Genomic DNA, 12495 nt, shown 5'->3' with positions numbered 1-12495 from the left:
CGGAAATGTGTCCTCTGCAGAGGAAGCGGATCTGGCAGCGGCTTTGCGACGCACGATTTCAGCTGTACCCTATTCCGTCGGAAAGACTGTTGGACCAAGGTAGACCAAGGACTCCACGCCCTCCAGGTGGAGGCCCTCAAGAGAGTTTGTGCGCCAGGCATCTGCCGGGGTCAATGACGTCATCACTTTTGACTTGGCTGAATAAATAGTGAGACAGCAGCATTGTGCAGACTGTCAAGAGCACCTTGTATCCGCCACTTGTGGATCCCATCAGGACCATGTCGTCTGCGTAGGCCAGGTCAGTCACCACGACCTCTCTCCTGATACCTACATGTGTAATCTAGGAGTGCTGTGTTGAGCATGGAGTCAATGGTGTAGTTAAAGAGAGTTGGCAATAGAACAAAACCCTGTCAGATTCCAGTCTTGACCTCGAAGGTTTTTGTCTCATCATCGTCCACTCTCACTCAAGCGCATGGAGACCGGTAGTAGCCTTGTATGAGACGCAGCAGCTTCGCTGGAATGCCATCCGCCTGCATTGTGTGCCATAGGGCACCCTCACCGACTGAATTGAAGGCAGCTGTCGATGGAACAGAGGACAGCAGCTTGTTGGTGAACCCACCATTGTCCCAAGACGTGTCGGAGGTTCAATATTTGATCAACGCACAGTCTAACCGGACGAAAGCCACCCTGAGAAGGACGAGTACGGTCATCACGCAGGACTTGGAAACTCTTTAGTAGAAATAGTATTAGGAGAGGTAGTAAAAAGACAGATTTTATTTCAAAATACTCCAAAGTTGAGGTACTACTGCATTACTACTACCTTATTTTTAAACCACTTTTGTGTTGTGTTACTTACTGTCTTGTCATGGCTTCATGTACGATGTTGTCAGTGTGGGTCTAAACACGTTGACTGTCACATCACCACGATGTGACAACTCTTGCTTTTTCATTGAAGTCCAAAACTGTGTTTCTTTATTTAGGGACAAAATGTTTTAGCTATGAAGTATTTGCTTGCCAGTGTTTGATTGTGTGGAATAACATGTCCTACCGATCTGTCAGCTCCTTCAAATTTGGCAGCTCTCCGGACTTGAAGAAGGAAAATTCAAGAAGAAGAGTGCAATCCAAAATGTCTTCTTGGTCCATAGATGAGCTCGTATATCTGCTACTTCTCTCCTCAGTCGCTACACAGTTTTACAACCTGACATTTAAAGGTGTTTATCGTGCGTACGGGTATGTGGTACGAGTGTTAATACTCTATCATCATAGTGTAAGCTTGTGGCTGCGCTAACGATGAACACTTTGAAATGTCAGTTTGTAAAAATGTAAACATGCGACTGGGAAGGGAAGGAGCAGATATACGAGCTCATGTATGGACCAAAGTCCTGTCATGTCTCTTTGGTTACTACCTCAGGCAACATAAGAGACACAGTACAGGACAGCTCCAAATACCCGAGGATCCCACAGGCCAACGGTAACCATGCGGAGGCAGTTCGGAGGTCAGTCACTACCCAAAACTACAGAGAGTGGGGCAGATCCGGAAGAACCATCTGAATGGCAAGAATACGATCTAGGCAATTAACACCAATGACCTGACGGTAATCAGATACCCAGCTGGTTTAATAACATGGACACTGGAACAGATGCAAGTCACTCATACCAAGAAAATAAGTCTCCTAAAAATTCCCTAAAAGTCCAGCATCCTGGGCCTATACACAAAGCCAAGAGAGGGGTGCAGAGGACTAGTGAGTGTCACAGGCACAGTACAGCAGGAAACAACAGGGATACATCGAGAAGATGGCACCCAGGGATGACCTGATAAGTGAATACCTCAGGCATCAGAATCCCAGTAAGGAGCAGGAGCCAGACAAGCTGTCCCTGCATGGCATGCACCACCGACAAATTCAAGAAGTGACTGACATGGAGAAAACATAGCAGAGGCTATAAAAGGCTGGACTAAAAGACAGCACAGAAGCATTAATCTTGGCAGCACAAGATCAATAGAGGCGGAGTCTACCACATCAGGTAGGACCCCAGGTGCAGCACATCACAGTGGGGTAAGATGCAGCGTCGTAACCAGGTAGCAGGCATCGTGTAGCGAAACATCTGTACCAAATATGGAGAGGAGGTTTCAAATTTAAGATGGCAGATACCACCAAAGGTGTAGTCTCCGATAACTCGATTCATCGAGCAAACTACTCAATAGATTACTCGATGACTATCATAATCAAATAGCTGTAGCCCTATTTGTATCCAACTTGTAAGGGGAGATGAACTCTGTTCACCGTGCCTGCAGAGCGACTCCCGGCCTATGGACATAATACACACCCACCATGGACCATGGACCATATGCATACATGTACCAACCCGCACCCTACGTCTCTGCCACGCTAACCCCTTAGTGGCGATGGACGGCAGCGCTAGAAGAGCTGCAGCTTTGGCACTGGAGGCCCCACCTCCTTATCGGCTATCCTTCTTTTTGCTTGGTCTCAGTCTGCCCCTCCCTCTACATTGGAGCCCAGTCTGAGATTGACTTTTTTTTTTTTTACTCATACTCCCCCCTCCACCTTTTTACGGGCCGCCGTAAGCAGTGACCCATCAGCGTGCCTGTTCTGTTACCCTGCACAATGTGCGCTTGCTTTTGAACGGGTTTGTGCTGAAAATTAATAAATTTGTCACGGCCCGGACGCACTCCAGTGCGCATTCATCTGTGCGCTGAGCGCGCCTCCAAGCGCGCACATGCACGCGGCACTCCAGCAGCAGCTGCATCGGTGCAATCAATCCGCAATCTGCACACCCGTAGCTGATGAGACGCCGGGCTTCTTAAGCCAGAGCAAACCAGCGTTCCGGGCCAGAACGCAGTTACCTGTTCTGTACAGGTAAGCCAACTCGTGTCTAGCTCTATACTCACTCTCTCGCTCTTTGTGTTCTTCCCGTCGTGCTCAATGTGTCCTGTGTTGTGCCGTCTTCCTTCCCCGTTGTCGAGCTGTGTGTCTCGTCTTCCCGGATCCCCTCTGGACTCTCTGTCTGCCTCTCTGGATCTCGACCTCACTCCTGCCCTCTGACCACGACGCCTCGCTCCAGCTCTTGACCTTCCGAGCCTGCCTTGCCCTATGTGGACTTCCGCCCCTCACTCAACACGCACCTTCAACAACTCCCGGTAACACTCAACATATAATCACTACACATACACATGTTGGTTTAGTTACACACCTCATGGCATATTGTTTATTATAATAAATAGAGCTAAGCTACGTCCTGCATTCTGTGCCGTCTTCTTCCCAGGATAGGATAGGATAGGATAGGATAGGGTAGGATAGGATAGGATAGGATAGAACTTTATTGTCATTGCACAAGTACAACGAAACTATGTTTTCAGCACAAACCCGTTCAAGATTAGACAAACAAACAGTGTACAGGCTTACAGAACAGGAACGCTGATGTGTTGTCAAAGGCGCCCCGTAAAAGATGGGAAAAAGGTAAAACGCTGGGGAAGAAGATGAGTATAAAAATTGAATCTAGACTGGGCTCGTAAGGGGGCTTAGTCTGGAGTGGGAAAAAACCTCCATGCCATGCACACATAAACATGTTACATATAATCACGACAACTCGCAAAAGGGGGGGGGGGTTTGGGATTCCTGGAGGTCGACTGCTGCTATGAAGCGCTGCCAGCCGTCCATCACCCCGAAGGGGAATCAAGCGGTGGTGAATGTGGGGGGGTATATGACCATTGTCTTGGGTGTGTAGATATAGTGTCCATAGGCCTGGGGCCGTTCTGCATGCAAGCAAACGTTCGACTCCAGGTGTCGTTGAGGAGGGAGGGAGGTCAAAAGCGTCCATCATTGAGGTGTCCTCTGGGATGTTTTCAGAACAGCCTGCTCCTGTTGTTGCAGCGTCAAGGCCATTCGAGGGAGTCAAATTGTAGATTAGGATTTTTGTTTTTCCGTTCCCCCGTTGTACCGTAACAAATAATTCTTTTTCTGAAACATTGCCCCACTCAGAAGTTAGCCAAATGTAAAGTTTTTCATAAAATAATTGAATGCCAAACCTGCGGGCGGAAGGCACAAACCTAAATGTTCCCTCAGTCGATTTCTGATTTTTCAGATGAACTAAAACGGCAAAGTGTTCCTAGTGCACATTAGACGTGATACGTTTGAGATGAGCCTCATCTGGGTTCAGGCGACGCACAGCAGCTGCTTCCCTGCGTTGATGTATGGTCTTATGATAGATGGATAATCCTGCGTGATAACTCAGACGCTGCTGTTGGTTCTTTCGCCGTTAACGGTCTCCCTCCAGTGCCAAAGTTCTTATCTCCGACATCAACACATCAAGTGTCTTTGCAGAAATGCCAATTTAGATATAAAGTGTGATCATTTAGAAGGGGAGCCGCAGGGTGGGGGACAATCTCCATCTGTTCCATTTCCCAGCATGCACGTCTTCATGGCGCAGACAAGCAAGACCATGTGACACAACAAATATATGTAGAGTATTACGAGCTCGCAGCAAACGCAAGACTGGTTAGTGTCGCGGGCCAGCTTGTTCCTTCAACTGAGCATGAGTGAGCGTCCTCTTAAAAGAGAATATAAAAGATTTACAGCAGCCAAACGTCCTCACAGGAATTCCTGCCATGTTGAACATAAAGCTGGAAATAAACTCCGGAGCAGATAAGATCGTGTCATTCACAGAGTAAAAATGTTTGTGCCGTCTCCCGAAATGAAATATGGCCCGGAGGGTTGAAGCTGGAGGTTTTCTGTAGCCAATAACAAAAGTGTTGACAAGCTGATGCTTTGCAACTGGCAGGCCGGGGGCCAAATCTGGCTCGGGAATGACACCAGACCGGCCCTAAAATTCAGTTCGAAAAACTTGGATAGGACTGTGAATGTTGTCTGTCTATCTGTGTTGGCCCTGCGATGAGGAGGCGACTTGTCCAGGGTGTAACCCGCCTTCCGTCCGATTGTAGCTGAGCTAGGATCCAGCACCCCCCACAACCCCGAAAGGGACAATCGGTAGAAAATGGATGGATGGATGGGATGGACTAAGATTTTTTGAAGTATATCCCTACAAATAATAGAGTTGTCCTATAGATGATCTTTGACTAGGTCCTAGAAACATCAGATTCTCATGAGTTTACCAAATAGGAATAAGAGTGAATAGAGAGATCTGGACTCATTTAGTTAAATAACCTGATGTAAATAGTTGCTCGGTTTTGAGCAACTATTTTTCAATACAGTCTTGGTTTTCATAGAGCTAAACGTTGAGGAATGTTTTGAAGGTGGAATTGTCAAAAACGGTTGAAAAATGTGGAGTGTGAAAACTTTCCAGGAAGAGGTGGAATAGGGCTTCGGTAAACCGGGAATTTGATGAATTCCTGGTCCTTAACTCTAATTGAGTTGAATAACCTGATGTCCAGTGTTTGTACTGTTCACATGATTTGGTTTTTAGTAAAAATATTTTTCAATACAGTCTTGGTTTTCATAGAGCTAAACGTTGCACATACGGATGGTACAGAATCCAGCACTTTTTTGGCACTGACGAAATCCCGCCGGTCCGACCGGGCGCTGATTCACGCAATATCCAACGCTGCCATGTTAGGGTACATGGGTTCCAAGTGAAGTCCTGGTATTTCCGGGTAATCAGGGAATTTTCCAAACTGGGAGACAAGCTGGATTGAATGTCCAAGGTGGGTGGAGTGTGTGGATGTTGGAACGGTTCTAATTGGGTGAGAAATGTGGGATACACAGTAGATTGGATATTTCCTATTCAATGTCAGTGGAGAGAAAATGATCGGAAACTCCGGGAATTTTGGGAGAGGGAAAACATGTTTTGCATTCAATATTTTGGAAGAGCAGAATGTGTGGATGGTTGAAAGGTCGGAATCGGGTTTAAAAATGGTGCAACATTTTGAGAATTTAGGGCATCGTAGAACTATGAATATGTCCATTTATTTTAATGGGAATTTCCTGGAAATTTGTGAATCTCGGGAAAACCGTGACTTTAAAAAAAAATTATTGATACGAGCACAGTTGTCCTAGATGATATGAATGGGTTGGTGTTAGAATTTTTCTAATTGGTTGAAAAATGTTGACGTAGTAATAGTTCAACTTGAAAATGGATATTTCAAAATTCCAGGAATTTCGGGAAAACTGGGAATTTGCACGGAAAAAAAATAGAAGCGTTTGTTGTCCCAACTAAGAGTAATGTTTTGAAGGTGGAATGGTCAAAAACGGTTGAAAAATGTGGACTGTGAAAACTTTCCAGGAAGAGGTGGAATAGGGTTTGATTGATTGATTGAAACTTTTATTAGTAGATTGCACAGTTCAGTACATATTCCGTACAATTGACCACTAAATGGTAACACCCCAATAAGTTTTTCAACTTGTTTAAGTCGGGGTCCACGTAAATCAATTCATGGTAATTGATTTGGTAATTCATGGGCTTCGGTAAACCGGGAATTTGGCGGAATTCCTGGTCCTTAACTCTGATTGAGTTGAATAACCTGATGTACAGTGTTCGTACGCACCACTGTTCACATCATTCACTTTTTAGCAACAATATTTTTCAATACAGTCTTGGTTTTCATAGAGCTAAACGTTTATGGAAATTACGAAATCCCGCCGGTCCGAACGGGCGCTGATTCACGCAATATCCAACGCTGCCATGTTAGGGTACATGGGTTCCATGGGAAGTCCTGGTATTTTTGGGTAATCAGAGGATTTTCCAAACTGGGAGACAAGCTGGATTGAATGTCCAAGGTGGGTGGAGTGTGTGGATGTTGGAACGGTTCTAATTGGGTGAGAAATGTGGGATACACAGTAGATTGGATATTTCCTATTCAATGTCAGTGGAGAGAAAATTCTCGGAAATTCTGGGAAAAACGGGAATTTTGGGAGAGGGAAAACATGTTCAATATATTGGAAGAGTGGAGTGTGTGGATGGTTGAAAGGTCGGAATCGGGTTTAAAAATGGCACATTTTGAGAATTTAGGGTATAACTATAAATATGTCCATTCATTTGAATGGGAATTTCCTGGAAATTTGGAAATTTTGGGAAAACTGGGAATTAAAAAAAAAAAAATTGATGTTAGCACAATTGTCCTGGATGATATGAATGGGTTGGTTTTGGAATGTTTAAAAATTGGTTGAAAAATGTTGACGTAGTTTGCACTGTTGTTACGATCTATAGCGGAAAATTCAAGATTGGAATACATTCAACTATCATGTACTATGTTGGGCTACTTTTACAACACTGCTAGTACAAACTAAACACCTCAAAGACAGAAATAACCTTGCTCAATGTACAAAAGCCACAAGCAGTGAAGTTGTCACGTTGTTTAAATGCTAAATAAAAAGGGAATACAACAAATCCTTTTCAAATTATATTCAATTGAATGGACTGCAAAGACAAGATATTTCATGTTCACACTGAGAAACTTTGTTCTTTTTTGCAAATAATCATGAACTTGGAATTTAATGGCAGTAACACATTGCAAAAAAGGCATTTTTACCACTGTGTTACATGGCCTTTCCTTTTAACAACACTCAGTTTTGGTTTGGGAAGTGAGGAGACACATTTTTGAAGTGGAATTCTTTCCCATTCTTGCTTGATGTACAGCTTAAGTTGTTCAACAGTCTCCCTTCTCATATTTTAGCTGCCACACATTTTCAATGTCTGGACTACAGGCAGGCCAGTCTAGTACCCGCACTCTTTTACTACAAAGTCGAGGCATATACCCACATAGTTGCATGCTATTATTAGAATGCTAACGGGTCGTCACCTACTCAGTCCGCCCTAAGATGGGTAGGTTGTGAGTTCAAACCCCGGCCGAGTCATACCAAAGACTATAAAAATGGGAGCCATTACCTCCCTGCTTGGCACTCGGCATCAAAGGTTGAAATTGGGGGTTAAATCACCAACAATTATTCCTGGGCGTGGCCACCGCTGTTGCCCTCTGCTCCCCTCACCTCCCAGGGGGGTGATCAAGGGTGATGGGTCAAATGCAGATACAAACCCCGTTTCCATATGAGTTGGAAATGGTGTTAGATGTAAATATAAATGGAATACAATGATTTGCAAATCCTTTTCAAGCCATATTCAGTTGAATATGCTACAAAGACAACATATTTCATGTTCAAACTCATAAACTTTATTTTTTTTTTGCAAATAATCATTAACTTTATAATTTGATGGCAGCAACACGTGACAAAGAAGTTGGGAAAGGTGGCAATAAATACTGATAAAGTTGAGGAATGCTCATCAAACACTTATTTGGAACATCCCACAGGTGAACAGGCTAATTGGGAACAGGTGGGTGCCATGATTGGCTATAAAAGTAGATTCCATGAAATGCTCAGTCATTCACAAACAAGGACGGGGCGAGGGTCACCACTTTGTCAACTAATGCCTGAGCAAATTGTTGAACAGTTTAAGAACAACATTTCTCAAGCAGCTATTGCAAGGAATTTAGGGATTTCACCATCTACACTCCGTAATATCATCAAAGAGAATGTGGAGAAATCACTGCAGGTAAGCAGCTAAGCCCGTGACCTTCCATCCCTCAGGCTGTACTGCATCAACAAGCCACATCAGTGTGTAAAGGATATCACCACATGGAACACTTCAGAAACCCACTGTCAGTAACTACAGTTGGTCGCTACATCTGTAAGTGCAAGTTAAAACTCTCCTATGCAAGGCGAAAACCGTTTATCAACAACACCCAGAAACGCCGTCGGCTCGCTGGGCCCGAGCTCATCTAAGATGGACTGATACAAAGTGGAAAAGTGTTCTGTGGTCTGACGAGTCCACATTTCAAATTGTTTTTGGAAACTGTGGACGTCGTGTCCTCCGGTCCAAAGAGGAAAAGAACCATCCGGATTGTTCTAGGTGCAAAGTGTAAAAGGCAGCATGTGTGATGGTATGGGGGTGTATTAGTGGCCAAGACATGGGTAACTTACACATCTGTGAAGGCACCATTAATGCTGAAAGGTACATACAGCTTTTGGAGCAACATATGTTGCCATCCAAGCAACGATACCATGGACGCCCCTGCTTATTTCAGCAAGACAATGCCAAGCCACGTGTTACATCAACGTGGCTTCATAGTAAAAGAGTGCGGGTACTAGACTGGCCTGCCTGTAGTCCAGACATTGAAAATGTGAGAAGGGAGACCCCCGGACTGTTGAACAACTTAAGCTGTACATCAAGCAAGAATGGGAAAGAATTCCACTTGAAAAATGTATCTCCTCACTTCCCAAACCAAAACTGAGTGTTGTTAAAAGGAAAGGCCATGTAACACAGTGGTGAACATGCCCTTTCCCAACTACTTTGGCACGTGTTGCAGCCATGAAATTCTAAGTTAATTATTATTTGCAAAAAAAAAAAAAAAGTTTATGAGTTTGAACATGAAATATGTTGTCTTTGTAGCATATTCAACTGAATATGGCTTGAAAAGGATTTGCAAATCATTGTATTCTGTTTATATTTACATCTAACACCATTTCCCAACTCATATGGAAACGGGGTTTGTAAATAACTTCGCCACATCTAGTGTGTGTGTGACTATTATTGGTACTTTAACTTTAAAAAATGAGCAAGTGCCCCCTGGGCTGCACTTTGGACACCCTTGCACTGAGGTGTCCTGGCTGGTCCCAAATATTTTGAAGCCAAATGGTTGTTAATTAGCATGTAGAAATGTTGTTATTGTCTGGTCAGCACGCTGACATCCTCGCTTAATCATCGTTGTCACATACTTAGACGTCTCTTAATTGCAGCATAATTGATGGCTGGTGTCGAAGGAGCGGATGTAAAAGTTGACTACGCCTGAGCAGCCGGGGTTATTATTTCATTAGGCTTGGGGACGCACGTGTGGCGCCGTGATTTAAGCGCGCCGCCGCCAGCCTGGCGAGTGTCGCCGAGATGTGTGTTTACATGCTAATCGGCGCTGGAAGTGCACGGGTCATGATCAGGAGAACTCATCTCATTACAAAGATCATTATTTCATCATCTGATAAATTGGCCGCCGTGCCAAAAAGCTCCCCGGGGTTGTCCCCGTTAGAAATAGCAAAGTGGAAAACATCCAAATGTGAGTCAAACTGTTCTGCAAATGAAAACGACTTGTCAGTCAAAGTCATTCACACGCGGTGGCCACGTTGTAAAAGTAGCTAGTTACACATCATTAAGTCAGCAGCCCATAATAACACACTTGCAGATGAAGGATGGAGGTGTGTGTGTGTGTGTGTGTGTGTGTGTGTGTGTGTGTGTGTGTGTGTGTGTGTGTGTGTGTGTGTGTGTGTGTGTGTGTGTGTGTGTGTGTGTGTTCTTGTATTTCTACCCTTCTTGAGACATGAAGAAGGAAAAGTATCTTCCATATGAGGAGGTGTGAACAAGTGATGACATAAATCATGGTCCCAATAACATTGCATCTAATAGAGAGACAAATACTAGAGTCCGTGAACATTGCTCCAAAGTCAGGAATTTTTTGTTGATTTAATGTGTACACAAAAGTATCTTCCATATGAGGAGGTGTGAACAAGTTAGGACATAAATCATGGTCCCAATACGGAAAACCATTGCATTTAATAGAGAGCCAAATACTAGAGTCCGTGAACATTGCTCCAAAGTCAGGATGTTTTTGTTGATTTAATTTGCATACAAAAGTAAAAAAAAGTACAAAATTAGCTTCCTAATGAGGAGGTGTGAACAAGTGATGACATAAATCATGGTCCCAATAACATTGCATCTAGTAGAGAGACAAATGCTAGAGTCCGTGAACATTGCTCCAAAGTCAGGATTTTTTTGTTGATTTAATGTGCACACAAAAGTATCTTCCATATGAGGAGGTGTGAACAAGTTAGGACATAAATCATGGTCCCAATACGGAAAACCATTGCATTTAATAGAGAGCCAAATACTAGAGTCCGTGAACATTGCTCCAAAGTCAGGATGTTTTTGTTGATTTAATGTGCGTACAAAAGTAGCTTCCATATGAGGAGGTGTGAACAAATGATGACATAAATCATGGTCCCAATAAGATTGCATCTAGTAGAGAATGCGAAGTGGTTCTCTCAGGGATGCGGATCGGGCTTCGGGCACAGCTTGCAGGTAAAGAATGATTTATTTAAACATAAATCAGACGGGAACAAAGAAAAACGTGCTCATAGCACTTAAGGTACAAAACTAATGGACTAGCGTGGGAGCTAGCAAGCCAAAATAGCCTAGTGTGGAAACTAGCAGGAAACAAAAGTCGTCAACTGTTGTGAGAAAACAAACTACGATGCAACACAGACTGAATGAAAAGGCAGGCTTATACAATGAAGACAATAATGAAAAACAGGGAACACCCGCGGCAGGTGAAAGTAATCAGTTGCTATGGTAACAAACTCAGGTGCATAAACAGATACTAAAAAGACTAGCAGAAAAACACAAATGACTAGAAAACGTAAACCGAAATATGATCCGGGCAGCGGATCATAACATCCAGGCTTTCAAAAGGTGCAATTTGGACTTTTTTTTGGGTGGGGGTGATTTGGAGACCGCATTAGGATTAGGAAAAAAAGGTCAGGGGCCGTACTTATCAAGCTTCTTAGAGTGCCATTTTACACTTAAGTCCTGAGAATTTGCGAAATTTAGTCCTACTCTCAAACTTAAGAATAAAAGCTTTTTATCAACGTTCTTAAGTCTAAGAATCACTCCTACTCTCCACGATATTTAAGAGACCTTCAGAGGTGTCTTAAGTGGTTAGGAGTTGCCAGCAGGGGATGGCACTGAGGCGAGAGAGACGTGCGCCAACGTTCAGGGAACGGAACAATGTTTTTGTTTTTTTTTGATGACGAGCAGCTGATCAAACGGTATCGTTTAGACAGAGCGGATATTATTTTTGTCACAGATTTAATACTTTTCGATTCCTTGTTGATTTCTGCATGTGTCTGCAGTGGGCTAGTATATATAGAGCCACCCACACCAGTTTCAAATTAGTTGCCTAATTAATGAATTGGAAAGAAAATGTTATGACAGTAGCGTATGTGTGTGGCCGTGAGGTGAGTGACGTCAGTGAGTGTGTGGGCGAGAGAAGAGAGGGAGCGGTAGCGTGAGTGCCGGCGGGGACTAGTTTGTTTTGTATTATTTTGCAGTTTATTATCAAAATATACACTCCCATTGTCCACTTCAATATTTCCAAGATATTTCTTTATTCTTAGACAACGGATTCCCTTCCGTGATTGGTCATTTCTATGGACACAGAAATGATGTCACCTAAAATTGCGTTTACGGCACATAGTAATGTCGTAATTCAGCTCTGAGTGTGACACTTAAGATTCAGTCCTACACTTCGCTGAAAGTGTGAGTAAGACGCTTGATAACTAACTTTTAAGTGCAGCTTTCAGCCAAGAATTTATTTACTCTTAAGTCAACTCTTAGCAGACTTCTTAGGAGTCATTCTAAGAAGCTTGATAAGTACGGCCCCAGGACTTTGGAGGACTAAAAAGCAGTGAAGAAAAGAGCAGT

The sequence above is a fragment of the Entelurus aequoreus genome, linkage group LG19, assembly GCF_033978785.1.
Source record: "Entelurus aequoreus isolate RoL-2023_Sb linkage group LG19, RoL_Eaeq_v1.1, whole genome shotgun sequence".
NCBI lineage: Eukaryota > Metazoa > Chordata > Actinopteri > Syngnathiformes > Syngnathidae > Entelurus > Entelurus aequoreus.
This window is presented reverse-complemented; position numbering follows the sequence as displayed.